The sequence below is a fragment of the Aethalodelphis obliquidens genome, unplaced genomic scaffold, assembly GCF_003676395.1.
Source record: "Aethalodelphis obliquidens isolate GAN/ISIS:26980383/991018 unplaced genomic scaffold, ASM367639v1 scaffold76, whole genome shotgun sequence".
NCBI lineage: Eukaryota > Metazoa > Chordata > Mammalia > Artiodactyla > Delphinidae > Aethalodelphis > Aethalodelphis obliquidens.
In genome coordinates, this window is record NW_020838020.1 from 4,306,840 (window position 1) to 4,320,193 (window position 13,354).

Sequence of the window (13,354 nt, forward strand, 5' to 3'; positions counted from 1 at the left end):
AATATATTATAAAGATCAAAATTAGCTGCCAAAATTTGAAATGGATAAGTTCTTAATACAGTGATTTTATTTAAAAATAAGGAGAAAAAAAATAAAAGAAAAAAAAAATAAGGAGAGTTTACTTTTTGTATGATTTTCTGTTACTATAATGATTTTACAAATGTATGATTTAAGAGTGTGAAGAAGAAATATGATAAGGAATTGTTTGCAGAACATAATGTTTGCACACATAATTTAAGGGAAAGTTGTACATCTAATCTGTTTTGGAATAATTGAAAGCATGATAAAATATGGCTAATTTAATACAGAATATTTATATTGGTTGTTACTAATTTCATTTCTTGAAAATGTGATCTGAATGAATATGTAGGCTTTACTCTCTGAGAGGCTGCATCTTTACATATTTATGAAGAATATCTTCTTTTTTCCAAGGGACTTGTATGATTACATGTTTGTGAAAATAGATGTTGGTTAACAGGATTTTGAAACAAGTATTCATGATATCCAACAGTATAAATAACTGTATCATATAAAATGTAATGTCTGCCCTCAGATTACAAGGAACTTTTAAAACTTTTTCTTATTGACTTGTGAATATTAAATCACATGCTTGAATCAAAGGCATAAACATTATTATTTTAATTCTTGAAAAAAAAGCTTAACAGAAAACTATGTAAACTTCTCACAGTCAAAAATAAAACCTTTAAGTCTTTAAAGTCACCACATAATACCATTAAATATTACTGAAAAGTCCAGTGAAGTGGTTGTGGTGGGAATTATAAGGAAAAAAACTTGATAAAATCATAAATACCACATTGACTATATTTGAAATTTGGTAACAGTCACTGTGAAATCTATATTAATCCAATAAATGAAAAAGCTAAAATCAGTTCACTGAAGGGAAAACCATTATCCAAATAGACTAATTCTATTTCCAGTGAGTAGAAAGTATAATTCTTATGAGTGTAAATGTAGTCACACATCTCACAGTTTCATAAATATAGATGATATATCCCCCAATCCTTTTAGTCTAGAAGAATTCATTGTGTTGGCAAGCACAATTATTTAAAGGAAATATATCTTAACTTTGAGTGGTCATAGGCAAAAATCGAGACAACTATAAATTAATGAAATCCTCTAATAGAAGGCTCTTTGAAAATACATTTGCAATAATCACTCTCTGCTGAGATACTTAATCCAGGGAATTTGACTGGCATCCAGATAATAGGAGGCTGACTTTTAAAAACTGTACAATATCAGCTTGGGGGAAAGAGCCCTGTTTATATCAATTGAATTCAGTTATTTATTCATCAAATAATTGGTGCAACTATGCATCAGGCACATAGTAGGCTCTGGAGACAGAGGTGAAAATGAAACAGAAGGTTGCATTTGAGAAGCTCCCAGTCAAAATAACAAAATAAATAATTATAGTAAAGGTGGTTTTGTCAGTAAACCTAACTGGGAAGCTCAAAGGAAGAAATAGTGAACTCTCTGTAATTTTATGGGAAATTCACACTGAAAATAACTTCTGAGATATATTTGGGGGATGAATAGAAATCAATCAAAAGTTGAGGACTTTTGTTGCTTAATTGGTTGGCTGGAGAAGAAAGTCTTGTAACTGGCAATAGTGTATAGTCGGCAGGAGGGGTGGGGGGAGTAAAAAGTAATGCTTTGTGTCTGAGGATTTTTTGTTTATTTGTCTGTTTTTTAAAGAAGTACATCCATGAAAACCATTTCTCCAAGGTAGTACATAATCCTTAGAGTGCAAAATGTAAATGGTTATTTCAATACTTAGTATTAATTACAGACTTGCTTTTTGTGTCTCAGGGACCATTAAATAGACAAGTTATGATTTTTTGGGGGGGGAGAAAGTAAAACACTTAAGAATTAATACAAATGCAGGTAAACTATCTTGCCATTACTACCTGAGTTGAAGAATAGAGAAACTGTGACATCATGTAGCAAATCTGATGTTTAGTGGGATAGCTGAATAACTTGGCTTGTTTGACAGATCTCTCTCTCTGGTGTTTTATTCCCAATAAATTAATGTTAATAACGTTGCCATGAACACCTGCACAATGGTGTTGGGGACCACTCAATTTTGTCATTAATTCAGAATGAAGTAGCTCTCCATTCCTGCCAATCACTACTGGCATATTTCTATGACACCATAATTTTTGGAACCCACTTGCTAAGTAGAGACTACAGTATAATTAATCTATATCAGGTTAATCTGATTGAAAAATAATTACAAATAATTTTACTGCTACTAGTAAGGTTATGCTGTGTAAGTACAATGAAATAAAGCATTATGTTTTAAAGTTATATTTAGTAAACCCGGTCTTTATTCTTTGATGGTATAAAACACTAATTCAACTCAAACTTAATTCATCATTTCACCCCCAAAAAACTAAGGCATATTCATTATATGTTAGGGACTTCATGGAGTAGAGTGGGAATGCAAAGGAGTTAAAGATATAATATCTGACTTTCAAAAAGTAAAACAAAAAAACAACCATTAGTAATGGAGAGGAGGATACATTTCACAAGATTTTCTATTGAGATAGAAGATTTATTGTCAGTTTCATAAAATAGTAGTAAGTTATAATGTTGGGAAATAAATATATTAGAAAAATGCATAGTATTATTTCTTGAACAGTGCAGATGCAGTGCTGTTTTGGACTAATGATAATATGCAACATTGTTGCAAAAAGATATAATTTATACATGTATAAGAGAAGAATCTTATGGGCCATTAAACTGATTTATTACCAACATTTTTGAGTCTAGTTAAAAGATACCTTTTCTTCTCTTTCTTTATCAGACAAGTTTCTTAGAACAAAATGGAAAATACAGTTGTAACATTAACATTTTCTTTGCTACATTAAACACATTTAAGTGCCTGTCCACCAAAGACTTTCACATGCCATGCTTTCTCTCAAGATTGACATATTATTCCCCATAGTTCTCAACTTGATTTTGTTTTCTATTAAACCCTACCAGACGGGTTATATTTGAAACCACTGTTAGAATTAAAATGTAACTGAACCCATTTAACTCTTATTATGATATGTCTGACTGCCTTCTCTTTTTTTTTTTTTTTTTTTTGCGGTACGCGGGGCTCTCACTGTTGGGGCCCCGCCCGTTGCGGGACGCGCAGGCTCAGCGGCCATGGCTCACAGGCCTAGCCGCTCCGCGGCATGTGGGATCTTCCCGGACCGGGCACAAACATGTGTCCCCTGCATCGGCAGGCGGACTCTCAACTACTGCACCACCAGGGAAGCCCTGACTGCCTTCTCTTAATTTTACTTTTTAGAATCCTCTAAAAATCCATAACCATTTTACTACAAGCTATATATTTAAATTAAAAGAAGAAAAAGAAGGCAAAAGCTCTGAAAAGCTGTTGATCATATCATCTTAAATCTGATTATTTCCATCACATCATCAACACCTGATTCGGGTAACATGAAACACCCTGTTATTAATTTGTTGGATTGGGATAGGTGAAAAAGAGTATTCCTGTGCTGAGTCAGTGGTTGGATTAGTGGTTTTGAAGCACTTTTTTGGGTGAAGGATGAAACAGGGTTGGAGATAGGTATGAGGAAATAATGCATAGTGATTCCATTTATATTTATTGGGTTTTTTTTTACCTTTTCTGATAGCTCAATGTAAATATCTTTATGTTTTCTTACCCTAATATGTCTCAATTCTCTTTCTTTGCACTATCAACAGATGTATGCAGTTAATATTAGGTTTTTTGAAATTTTTGAAGTAGTATGCTTAACTAGTAAACAAAGTAAATATATTAATAAGCTTAAACAAGAGGTGAGTATGCATAATGTCTGTAGTTTGAATGCACAAATAGAAAACTCTCCATTTATATGTTGTTTCTATAAGTTTCATGTTGTCAAAATTACCATTTATACTTTGATCAGAAGTATTTTTACCTGAATATAGTGATTTAGATTTCTGTGACATCCAAGTCCTGTAAAAAATAAACATATTTAAGGAAAAAAAGAAAACAGGCAGGTATATTTAATAATGGTCACTAATCACCAGTAAATGATTAATATTAATAATCAGTTAACACATTTCAGTAGAAATATTATATCCTTGAAATGTTGCTATTGCTCCTCTAAGGAAATTTCATTTTAATTATTTTCATTTGGAAACATTTTACACTGTTTGTAGAGATTGTAAAATAGTGTTGCATACAGGGAAAATGAGAATTTGGAAAATTAGAGTGATTGTTAAAAATTCCCAGAAAGTGAAAAGACTGATATTAGGTCATAAATGAAACACTGGCACAAACAAGATATATATATTAATATCTTCATAGTGAAAACCATTGTAACAATGTATTTTTTTTTAATTTTTGCTAATATCTGGATGCCAGGTGATCAGTCTGTTTCCTCTAGAAATATTGCTGGAATAACTAGGTAGCATTCATAGTTGTTGGAAAACAACTAAAACCAATTAGCAAATTGACTTTGATGTGTGTCATCCTTTTTTTTTTTTTGAATTTTTAAATTTTATTTAATTTATTTTTTTATATAGCAGGTTCTAATTAGTCATCCATTTTATACACATCAGTGTATACATGCCAATCCCAATCTCCCAATTCATCACACCCCAACACCCAACCCTGGCGCTTTCTCCCCTTGGTGGCCATAAGTTTGTTCTCTACACCTGTGTCTCAACTTCTGCCCTGCAAACTGGTTCATCTGTACCATTTTTCTAGGTTCCACTTATATGCATTAATATACGATATCCATTTTTCTCTTTCTGACATACTTCACTCTGTATGACAGTCTCTAGATCCATCCATGTCTCTACAAATGACCCAATTTCATTCCTTTTTATGGCTGAGCAATATCGCATTGTAGTTATGTACCACAACTTCTTTATCCATTCATCTGTTGATGGGCATTTAGGTTGCTTCCATGACCTGGCTATTGTAAATAGTGCTGCAATGAACATTGGGGTGCATGTGTCTTTTTGAATTATGGTTTTCTCTGAGTATATGCACAGTAGTGGGATTGCTGGGTCATATGGTAATTCTATTTTTAGTTTTTTAAGGACCGTCCATACTGTTCTCCATAGTGGCTGTATCAATTTACATTCCCACCAGCAGCACAAGAGGGTGCCCTTTTCTCCACACCCTCTCCAGCATTTGTTGTTTTTAGATTTTCTGATGATGCCCGTTCTAACTGGTGTGTGATGATACCTCATTGTAGTTTGGATTTGCATTTCTCTAATAATTAGTGATGCTGAGTAGCTTTTTATGTGTTTCTTGGCCATCTGTATGTCTTCTTTGGAGATATGTCTGTTTACGTCTTCTGCCCATTTTTGGATTGGGTTGTTTGTTTTTTTAATATTGAGCTGCATGAGCTGTTTATATATTTTGGAGATCAATCCTTTGTCCGTTGATTCATTTGTAAATATTTTCTCCCATTCTGAGGGTTGCCTTTTTGTCTTGTTTATGGTTTCCTTTGCTGTGCAGAAGCTTTTAAGTTTCATTAGGTCTCATTTGTTTATTTTTGGTTTTATTTCCATTTCTCTAGGAGGTGGATCAAAAAAGAGCTTGCTGTGGTTTATGTTAAAAAGTGTTCTTCCTAAGAGTTTTATAGTGTCTGGTGTTACATTTAGGTCTCTAATCCATTTTGAGTTTATTTTTGTGTATGGTATTAGGGAGTGTTCCAATTTCATTCTTTTACATGTAGCTGTCCAGTTTTCCCAGCACGACTTATTGAAGAGACTGTCTTTTCTCCATTGTATATCCTTGCCTCCTTTGTCATAGATTAGTTAACTATAGATGTGTGGGTTTATCTCTGGGCTTCCTATCCTGTTCCATTGATCTATATCTCTGTTTTTATGCCAGTACCATATTGTCTTGATTACTGTAGCTTTGTAGTATAGTCTGAAGTCAGGGAGTCTGATTCTTCCAGCTCCATTTTTTTCCCTCAATACTGCTTTGGCTATTCTGGGTCTTTTGTGTCTCTATACAAATTTTAAGATTTTTTTGTTCTAGTTCTGTAAAAAATGTCATAGGTAATTTGATAGGGATTGCATTGAATCTGTAGATTGCTTTGGGTAGTATAGTCATTTTCACAACATTGATTCTTCCAATCCAAGAATATGGTATATTTTTCCATTTGTTTGCATCATTTTTAATTTCTTTCATCAGTGTTTTATAGTTTTCTGCATACAGGTCTTTTGTCTCCCTAGGTAGGTTTATTCCTAGGTATTTTATTCTTTTTGTTGCAATGGTAAATGGGAGTGTTTCCTTAATTTCTCTTTCAGATTTTTCATCATTAGTGTATAAAAATGCAAGAGATTTCTATGCATTAATTTTGTATCCTGTAACTTTACCAAATTCATTGATTAGCTCTAGTAGTTTTCTGGTGACATCTTTAGGATTCTCTATGTATAGTATCATGTCATCTAAAAACAGTGACAGTTTTACTTCTTCTTTTCCAATTTGGATTACTTTTATTTCTTTTTCTTCTCTGATTGCTGTGTCTAAGACTTCCAAACTATGTTGAATAATAGTGGTGAGAGTGGACATCTTTGCCTTGTTCCTGATCTTAGAGGAAATGGTTTCAGTTTTTCACCATTGAGAATGATGTTTGCTGTGGGTTTGTCATATTTGGCCTTTATTATGTTGTGGTAGGTTCCCTCTCTGCCTACTTTCTGGAGAGATTTTATCATAAATGGGTGTTGAATTTTGTCAAAAGATTTTTCTGAATCTATTGAGATGATCATATGGTTTTTACTCTTCAATTTGTTAATATGGTGTATCACATTGATTGATTTGTGTGTATTGAAGAATCCTTGCATCCTTGTGATAAATCGCACTTCATCATGTTGTATGATCCTTTTAATGTGTTGTTGGATTTTGCTTACTAGTATTTTGTTGAGGATTTTTGCATTTATATTTACCAGTGATATTGATCTGTAATTCTCTGTGTTTTGTAGTATCTCTGTCTGGTTTTGGTATCACAGTGATGGTGGCCTCATAGAATGAGTTTGGGAGTGTTCCTTCCAGAATGAATTTGGGAGTGTTCCTTCCTCCACAATTTTTTGGAAGAGTTTGAAAAGGATGGATGTTAGTTCTTCTCTAAATGTTTGATAGAATTCACCTGTGAAGCCATCTGGTCCTGGGCTTTTGTTTGTTGGAAGATTTTTAATCACAGTTTCAATTTCATTACTTGTGATTGGTCTGTTCATATTTTCTATTTCTTCCTGGTTCAGTCTTGGAAGGTTATACCTTTCTAAGAATCTGTCCATTTCTTCCAGTTTGTCCATTTTATTGGCAAAGAGTTCCTTGTAGTAGTCTCTTAGGATGCTTTGTATTTCTGTGGTGTCTGTTGTAACTTCTCCTTTTTCATTTCTAATTTTATTGATTTGAATCCTCTCTCTCTTTTTCTTGATGAGTCTGACTAATAGTTTATCCATTTTGTTTATCTTCTCAAAGAACGAGCTTTTAGTTTTATTGATCTTTGCTATTGTTTTCTTTGTTTCTATTTCATTTATTTCTGCTCTGATCTTTATGATTTCTTTCCTTCTGCTAATTTTAGGTTTTGTTTGTTCTTCTTTCTCTAGTCCTTTAGGTGTAAGATTAGATTGTTTATTTGAGGTTTTTCTTGTTTCTTGCGGTATGCTTGTATAGCTATAAAATTCCCTCTTAGAACTGCTTTTGTTGCATCCCATAGGTTTTGGGTCATCGTGTTTTCATTGTCATTTGTCTCTAGGTATTTTTTGATTTCCTCTTTGATTCCTTCAGGGATCTCTTGGTTATTTAGTAACATATTGTTTAGCCTCCATGTGTTTTTGTTTTTTACATTTGTTTCCATGTTATTGAATTCTAATCTCATAGCTTTGTGGTCAGAAAAGATGCTCGATATGATTTCAATTTTCTTAAGTTTACTGAGGCTTGATTTGTGACCCAGGATGTGATCTATCCTGGATAATGTTCTGTACACACATGAGAAGAAAGTGTAATCTGCTGTTTTGGGATGGCATGTCCTATAAATATCAATTAAATCTATCTGGTCTGTTGTTTCATTTAAAGCTTGTGTTTCTTTATTAATTTTCTGTTTGGATGATCTGTCCATTGGTGTAAGTGAGGTTTTAAAATCCCCCACTATTATTCTGTTTCTGTTGATTTGCTCTTTTATAGCTGTTAGCAGTTGCCTTATGTATTGTGGTTCTCCTGTGTTGGGAGCATATATATTTATAATTGTTATATCTTCTTGGATAGATCCCTTGATCATTATTTAATGTCCTCCCTTGTCTCTGGTAACATTCTTTATTTTAAAGTCTATTTTATCTGATATTAGTATTGCTACTCCAGCTTTCTTTTGATTTCCATTTGCATGGAATATCTTTTTCCATCCCCTCACTTTCAGTCTGTATATGTCCCTAGGTTTCAAGTGGGTCTCTTGTAAGCAGCATATATATGGGTTTGTTTTTGTATCTATTCAGTGAGCCTGTGTCTTTTGATGGGAGCATTTAATCCATTCACATTTAAGATAATTATCAATATGTATGTTCCTGTTACCATATTCTTAATTGTTTTGATTTTTTTTTTTTTTTTTTGTAGGTCCTTTTCTTCTGCTGTGTTTCCCACTTAGAGAAGTTCCTATAACATTTGTTGTAGAGCTGATTTGGTGGTGCTGAATTCGCTTAGCTTTTGCTTGTCTGTTAAGCTTTTGATTTCTCCATCAAATCTGAATGAGATTTTTGCTGGGTAGAGTAATCTTGGTTGTAGTTTCTTCCCTTTCATCACTTTTAATATGTCATGACACTCCCTTCTGGCTTGTAGAGTTTCTGCTGAGAAATCAGCTGTTAACCTTATGGGAGTTCTCTTGTATGTTATTTGTCATTTTTCCCTTGCTGCTTTCAATAATTTTTCTTTGTCTTTAATTTTTGCCTATTTGATTACTATGTGTCTCGGCGTGTTTCTCCTTAGGTTTATCCTGTATGGGACTCTCTGCGCTCCCTGGACTTGGGTGGCTATTTCCTGTCCCATGTCAGGGAATTTTTCAGCTCTAATCTCTTCAAATATTTTCTCGGGTCCTTTCTCTCTCTCTTCTCCTTCTGGGACCCCTATACTGTGAATTTTGCTGCATTTAATGTTGTCCCAGAAGTCTCTTAGACTGTCTTCATTTCTTTTCATTCTTTTTTCTTTATTCTGTTCCGCAGCAGTGAATTCCACCATTCTGTCTTCCAGGTCACTTATCCGTTCTTCTGCCTCAGTTATTCCGCTATTGATTCCTTCTAGTGTAGTTTTCATTTCAGTTATTGTAATATTTATCTCCGTTTGTTTGTTCTTTATTTCTTCTAGGTCTTTGTTAAATATTTCTTGCATCTTCTCTATCTTTGCCTCCATTATTTTTCTGAAGTCCTGGATCATCTTCACTATCATTATTCTGAATTGTTTTTCTGGAAGGTTGCCTATCTCCACTTCATTTAGTTGTTTTTCTGGGGTTTTATCGTGTTCCTTCATCTGGTACATAGCCCTCTGCCTTTTCATCTTGTCTGTCTTTCTGTGAATGTGACTTTTTTTTTCCCCCAGGCTGCAGGATTGTAGTTCTTTTTGCTTCTGCTGTCTGCCCTCTGGTGGATGAGGTTATCTAAGAGGCTTGAGCAAGTGTTCTGATGGGAGGGACTGGGGTGGTTAGAGCTGACTGTTGCTCTGGTGGGCAGAGCTCAGTAAAACTTTAATCTGCTTGACCACTGATGGGTGGGGCTGGGTTCCCTCTCTGTTGATTGTTTGGCCTGAGGTGACCTGACACTGGAGCCTATCTGAGCTCTTTTCTGGGCCTAATGTTGGACTCTGGGAGGGCTCATGCCAAGAAATACTTCCCAGAAGTTTTGCTGCCAGTGTACTTGTCCTCATGATGAGACAGAGCACCGCCCCCTGCCTCTGCAGGAGACCCTCCAACACTAGCAGTTAGATCTGATTCAGTCTCCCCTGGAGTCACTGCTCCTTCCCCTGGGTCCCAATACACACACTACTTTGTGTGTGCCCTCCGAGAGTTGAGTCTCTGTTTCCTCCAGGCCTGTTGAAGTCCTGCACTCAAATCCCGCTAGCCTTCACAGTCTGGTTCTCTAGGAATTCCTCCTCCCATTGCTGGACCCCAGGTTTGGAAGCCTGATGTGGGGCTCAGAACCTTCACTCCATTGGGTGGACTTCTGTGGTATAAGTGTTCTCCAGTTTGTGAGTCACCCACCCAGCAGTTATGGGATTTGATTTTATTGTGATTGTACCCCTCTTACCATCTCATTGTGGCTTCTCATTTGTCTTTGGATGTGGGGTATCTTTTGGTGAATGTCTTCCTGTTGATGATTGTTCAGCAGTTAGTTGTGATTCTGGTGTTCTCGCAAGAGGAAGTGAGAGTACATCCTTCTACTCCTCCGTCTTGAACCAATCTTGATGTGTGCCATCCTTGAAAATGACATGGTATTTCTGAGCATTTCAAATGAAATGTGAACACCAAGGACTCACATTTTCTTAGAAGAAAGGCAATGGGGTACAGTATTTTCAAATCAACTTTCTGGTGGTGGAAAAGGCAATGACCTAAGAGTCCAAAGATCCTTCTACTTACATTTTGGTGAAGTACTCATAGAAGCATGTCATTTTTTTGTGTGTATTGCATCTCATTTTCCTCATCAGATAAATATTCAGAATGTAATTTTCTTTCTGTTCTGACAGTCTTGTTGATCAGCAGAAATTAATGCCTGATAATATTGACTGTGAACTACATTATGCTTTTGTAAAGGTAAGGTACATTTTCCTCATATAGGAAAAAATTAAAGATATTTTGTTATTCTTAGATCATCATTGAAAATGGTCTTTTAGTGATAGAAAAATCACAAATCCTCGCTCTTGGACAGAAACTTTCTGATAAATGTTCAGCTCATCTCTGAAAATAGTTTTGTTCCAAAAAATAGTTTATTAAATGTCCAAGTAGTTTATTAAATGACCAAGTAAGTTCATAAAAATCATTCAAACATATGTACTTACTTCTATTTTTTTTTTAGTAGCTAGAGAAAGAGCAACTTGTAATTCCCTTTTTGTCTCAAAGAGTACACTCTTTTCTTTTTGTTATTGTTTTTTTCACTCAACTTAGCAACTATATGGCATCAGTAGCCACCATTTCTGCCATTCCTGACATTAATACCATTTTATTTCTAGGGCTTATCTGATTGTTTTCCTTATCCATAGGCTAGGTGGCCTATTCTTTTTTTTTTTTTTTTTGTGGTACGCGGGCCTCTCACTGTTGTGGCCTCTCTCGTTGTGAAGCACAGGCTCCGGACATGCAGGCTCAGTGGCCATGGCTCACGGGCCTAGCCGCTCCATGACATGTGGGATCTTCCCAGACCAGGGTACGAACCCGAGTCCTCTGCATCAGCAGGCAGACTCTCAACCACTTGCACCACCAGGGAAGCCCGTAGGTGGCCTATTCTTGTTAATTAGATTTGCTACAGAGAATTTGACCTATCAGTACACATTGGATTTGAATTAAGGTCATTTTCAAGTAGTACATTTGTTTTCACAGTGTATTTAAAAGAGGAAAAGATTAACAATTAGTAGACTTCCTGGGTAAGAGTTCACTTTTGCACATAGCTTTATAAAGAAAGGTTGAATTAGTTTTCTTTCACTCACCTACCCTTTCTGATCTTCATATAACATTTTTTAGAAGAAATATTGGAGTACCTAACCTGCACCCTTTACACAGGAATCTATGCCAAGTCACATGTTTTCTTTCTTTTTTTTTTTTTTGCTTTTTAATAATTCTACTCTTATGCATCCCTTATCACATTGAGTTTGCCCTTGGTATAGATGGCAAAGCTTTAAGTGAGGGTTTAATTATAGCCATTTAGAGACAATTTTAAAACTCCTATCTAACTTACTGCAGTTCTAAAGTAGAGTCTGGATGAGTGTTTGAAACTTTTGAAACTAATAGATAAGATGCTTACAGGGAGGTTTGTACAGTTTGAATGTTTTTTCAAGGAGAAATGAAAGAATCAAGAGACTTCTACATAATGAAAGTCACTTGACCAGGCCTAGGTTAAAAATTTAACTCCTTTAGTTGTGACTTAGAATTTGATGGCTTAATTGACTAGCTTTACGTTTATCTTTTCTGAGATAGCCTTCTAAGAACCTTTTGCTATACTTCTGACTTAGGTTTTTTTGGTATATGTATGTGTGTGTGTGTGTGTGTGTGTGTGTGTGTGTGTGTGTGTGTGTGTGTATGTGTGTGTGTGTTTTCAGAGAAAACTGCTTTATATCATAAAAATTTAATATTATTTAATTTCAGTTCTAAAATTTAACCTTACAAAGTCTGACAGAAAGAACATCATCTTGAGTTATCTTGAACTCATTTAGTATCTGCTTTAAATACATATGACAGGTTTTATACACCTAAGTTTCTCTTATTATTTGAGAGCATATGTTTTAATCAGATATTTTGTATCACTGTAAAACAGAAATAGATGCTCCAAACACTTATTCTGTATGTTTTCTTTACTGTCAAATGCTAAATCTATATTTTTTCCCATAATGAATTCTAATCCTTTATAAATTGTGAGATGTAAGTTTGTCCCCTTAAAAACAGAATTTAAAGACCTGATTGAGTTACGAAATGAAAACACTATACTTAATTGAGAGGCTAATGCCAAGACAATGGTCTTCAAGAGGAGAAATATTTTAACCGCTATTTTAAAAATATAATTAAAAATTCTATTTTTCAAATAAATAGAATGATTTTTTTGCAGGCATGAGACAAGGTAACTAGATAGTTTTACAAGCATTATGTGCACTGGTAGAAACATTTCTTTGTATTTCTCTTACTGATGGTTGACATGAGTATTTCTTTCTCAACTTGAATCAGTGGTTCATTTCTGGGTCTCGTAAAGGAACACTGATAATATATTTCATAGACCCTGGAGGAAAATGTGACTTTCTCCCTTAAAACAAGTACAATCCCTTCTCCATCTTTTTTTCCCTGGCAGTATGTGCCATCTACTATACTTGCTACTATGCCAATTCGCTGTGGAGGTTGTATTGCTTATGTCTTACCACTTCCCAAATTCCTCTGTTTACAGTTATTTCAGTATACAGTTTAATGAAATCCCTGAAATAGGAAAATAATATGTGATATCTTCAGATGACATTGGAATGGACAAAAGTTTTGAAGTTTTTGTCTTGAAATTCCAAACATAGAGCTATCATTTTATCTAGTTTGACTCTGTCTTATTATCCAGTATTGGGAAGCTGCTTATCAAAGGTCCATTCATCCATGAAGCCTGAATATATTCCTCAGGATTAAAATTTTTATGGCTG

At 34.7% G+C, this 13,354-nt stretch overlaps 1 protein-coding gene across 4 annotated transcripts in view; it reads left to right on the plus strand.

Moving 5' to 3' along the window:
• Window positions 1–13,354, plus strand: part of PCDH9 (protocadherin 9) — a 986,051-nt gene that overhangs the window by 892,058 nt on the left and 80,639 nt on the right. The gene's annotated exons all lie outside the window — the stretch shown is intronic.